Source organism: Lactuca saligna, chromosome 4 (genome assembly GCF_052625555.1).
Source record: "Lactuca saligna cultivar CGN05327 chromosome 4, ASM5262555v1, whole genome shotgun sequence".
NCBI classification, from domain to species: Eukaryota; Viridiplantae; Streptophyta; class Magnoliopsida; order Asterales; family Asteraceae; genus Lactuca; species Lactuca saligna.
The window spans coordinates 251,850,196-251,854,320 of record NC_136420.1 but is presented as its reverse complement, the minus strand read 5'-3'; positions in this window follow the sequence as shown (position 1 = coordinate 251,854,320).

Genomic DNA, 4,125 nt, shown 5'->3' with positions numbered 1-4,125 from the left:
GTCTCCTCCTTATTGGCCTACTCGCCGAGTCCAGGCGTGGACTCACCGAGTAGATCACTTAAAGCCTGCATCCAACTCGACATCTACTCGGCGAGTTAGGGATACAACTCGCCGAGTAGCTCTTCCCAAAAGAACATTTAATCAAAATAAATACGTACCAGGAATGGGGCGTTACACATATGTTAGCCTCATTTCCAACCACAATTTTCCTAAACCCTAACCTCGAAACCATAAGGCATTTTTGAGTGTTGTGAGCTATTTTGAGTGCTTGAGTGGTGTGTTTAAAGCCATTAGAAGGAGTGGAAGCTTGGTAAGAGTTGTTGATACAAGAAGGAGTTGCTACATCTCGAATTCTTGCTTCATTTTCGACACTTTTCTGGTAAAAAGTATCAATCTTGCTTTGTGAATTCATACATCTCCTTCTTAGGGTTCTTTTGCATGTTTTGGTCCAAATGGAGTGGTTGTTAGGAGTTGGACATCCCATTTCGTCAAACCCTTTCAGATCTATGGTTCTATGGAGCTCTTGGGGCATAAAGGTGCCAACATTATGGTCTTAAGAGCTCAATGCATCCATTAAGCCTTTATTATGGTCTCTTTTGAGCTTTTAAGTTCCCTATAGCCTTGCATATGAGTAAAGTTGAAGACTTGACGTGACCTTTTAGTCTTTAAGGTCCAGATCTGTGTTCATCAGCTCTATCTTGAATATATGGTGGTTTTGTATTAAGACATAAGCCTTTTAGGATTAGGGTTTGAGCTAAATGCCCTTGGGATGATTCTTAATATGTAAAGTTGGAAACTTTACCCTTCTAGACGTATTATCGGTCTAGATCTGGAAGATAGGGCTTCGTTTTGAAGAATAGTGGTTTAATGAATTAAGTGGGTTGGCTGATCAAAGAACTCGTTGAGTTCTTAAGGGAACTCAACGAGTTGGGTTGGCTTGTCTGGATTCTGTTGAAAAATGAGGAACTCGACGAGTTAAAGGGAAACTAGTCGAGTTAGATCGAAATATCACAATTTTGTGCTTAATAGTAACTCGAGTTGGATCGAAATATCGTGATTTTGTGCTTAATGGAAACTCGGCGAGTTATGAAATAACTCAATGAGTGGAGTCAACTCGGAGCGTTGACTTTTACTTTTTACTTATTCATTTAACCATGTTGGTCCCAAGGGATTTTTCAGGTAACCTGAATTGTATTTCAGGAAATATAGGCTTAGGATAAGACCCATATGGGATCGTGCCCAATTTGGAAAATTGGTCCATTAGTGGGCTTTTATGGACCTTATAGTTTTAGGCCTTGTTGGTTTTAGGCTTGGGCCTTGGTTGTGAGTTTTGATGGGCCAAGGGTAAAATGGTCATTTTAACCCAAGTTTGGATTATAGATCATGGTTTGGATTTCAGTTGCTAATTGGATGTTGTTTTGGTATTGCTAGTTTGGGAAGTCGTCAGGTAACTCGTTGAGTTCTTAAGGGAACTCAACGAGTTGGGTTGGCTTGTCTGGATTCTGTTGAAAAATGAGGAACTCGACGAGTTAAAGGGAAACTAGTCGAGTTAGATCGAAATATCACAATTTTGTGCTTAATAGTAACTCGAGTTGGATCGAAATATTGTGATTTTGTGCTTAATGGAAACTCGGCGAGTTATGAAATAACTCAATGAGTGGAGTCAACTCGGAGCGTTGACTTTTACTTTTTACTTATTCTTTTAACCATGTTTGTCCCAAGGGATTTTTCAGGTAACCTGAATTGTATTTCAGGAAATATAGGCTTAGGATAAGACCCATATGGGATCGGGCCCAATTTGGAAAATTGGTCCATTAGTGGGCTTTTATGGACCTTATAGTTTTAGGCCTTGTTGGTTTTAGGCTTGGGCCTTGGTTGTGAGTTTTGATGGGCCAAGGGTAAAATGGTCATTTTAACCCAAGTTTAGATTATGGATCATGGTTTGGATTTCAGTTGCTAATTGGATGTTGTTTTGGTATTGCTAGTTTGGGAAGTCGTCAGGTTAGTAGCTAAGGATTTGTGCTGTGAGCTTCAACATTCGAGGTGAGTCTCCTCACCGTTTGTATGTGTCGAAGGAACTAATGCTGACCCATTTTGTTTATGTATTATAGGAAGACCTGGGGGTTAGTCCTTGGCATTACGTATGAAAGACCAGGAGGTGGCTCCTGGCACATTGTATGAAAGACCGGAGTCTAAACCCTGGCAATTATTAGTTAAGTAAATGTAGATTGTATGACAGTTTTCTTTGTGATGCTTGCATGGAAGACTCAAAGGTGGCTCCTGACACTTGTCTGTTGGCAAGAAATACCACGAGGTGGGTCGTGGCTTAAAGGCAAGACTATGTGCGGCACATAGCACCTTTATTGATTATGATATATGAATGATATGTATGGCTCTCGGCTATGTATGGCATGTATGGATCGTTTGATATGTATGATATGTGGTATTTAGGGAACTCACTAAGCTTTGTGCTTACGGTTTTCAGTTTTGTTTGATGTACTCTGGTTTTCAAATGAAAGAGCTCGGGACACCAATAGCGCATACACCCATATTTCTGCAATATGTGATCTTCGGGATTAGACTATGATATTTGTTTCATTTGAAATGCTTTTCAATGTTTGAACAAAGTTATTAAAGTGTTTTAATTATATTGGAAAACGAACTTTTTTCCTTGAATTTTTGGGTTCTGACAAGTTGGTATCAGAGCGTTGGTTTGAGGGATTCAGGCATACTCTCGGGTCTGCCTAAACTTATACTGAGGGTTTGGTGAAAATTTCTATAAATAAACATTTAATTAAAAATGAATTTTACTCAAGAAAGGGGTATGATGCGTGCAATTCGCCAAGCTCAAGTAAGTGGTTCCCAAAGTACCAATACATGTTTATTATGTGATACGATATGATTATGTGAATCACATGCTAGATTAGAGCTAAGGATCTGGTCAATATTATATGATAGTAGAGATGCCCTTTTCTGTGCCTGATTGTATAAGCTTTAGTAATGCATGCTAGTTGTATATCTGATAAGTAGATGTAATGGCTTATTTAGAGTATGTTGGTTAGATTTTCCATTGTCTGAATGATTCTTGCTTTGTGCTTTGTGGGGCTCTTAGCAATGTCAGTTGGTCACTAAGTGAATATGCTAAGTCACATGTGACACATGCTGGATAATCTCTAAGTCATGGACTTGACCCTATTGCGCAACTCTTGTTTGATTCCAACTGTTCTAGGATTGAGTCTTTTACTCGAAGGATTATCTGATCTCTGTCACATTTTACTATATTCATGAGGTAGCTAGTTGACATTCATGGGAATCCTTCAGAAGTGGAGCGCAGGGTGAAGTTGGGAACCTAGGAAAGCCTAGAATATGCTTTAGTGGGTTATTAATGAGGTTTAGTGGGTTTTGGGTGCATTATTTTGAGGAAGTGACTTAGAGGATTCGGGAGGATTGTGAGGAAAGTATGGATAGGTCTGGAAAGTAGTATTGGGCCCGTACTACTAAAAGCACATGATTGTAGGATTGTTGTTTATCAGTTTGGAGATAAGCTCTCTGTTGGATTACGTTTCTAGGACCATAACTATAATTGGTATGTACTTGACCCGATACGGCATGGTCTATTTGGGTCGTAACACACTGGAACAATTTGATAGAATGGGTATTTGACAAAGAGGTTATTTGTAATTTATTAATATATTATAAGTATAATATATTAATTGAGAAATCATATTATTTAATTAGTATTTATCAAGAATTAATTTGGAATTAATTTAGAGATCAAAAGAGACTAATTAAATTCCAGGGACTGATTAGGTAAATTAGTAATATTTATAGTTTGGGCTAATGATCCATGTTGATTAGAAATGGACTAAATCTTTATGAGGATCCATGAAGTGTTAGTTCATAAGGCTAATTAGTTATTGGATTAAAAGCCTAAGTGAATTAAGGTTTACAAGCTTAAACCTTAAGGATTCCAAACTATAACTATGATCCCTAGCTTGCTAAAATTGGCCCCCATTGAGTCTAAGGGAACTATAACCGATTTTATGTCTCCTTACTTCTCTCTCAAATTCCTCCTCTTGTTCTTGGTTTGTTATAAGACATTTGAGGCATCACACTTGAGGTGCT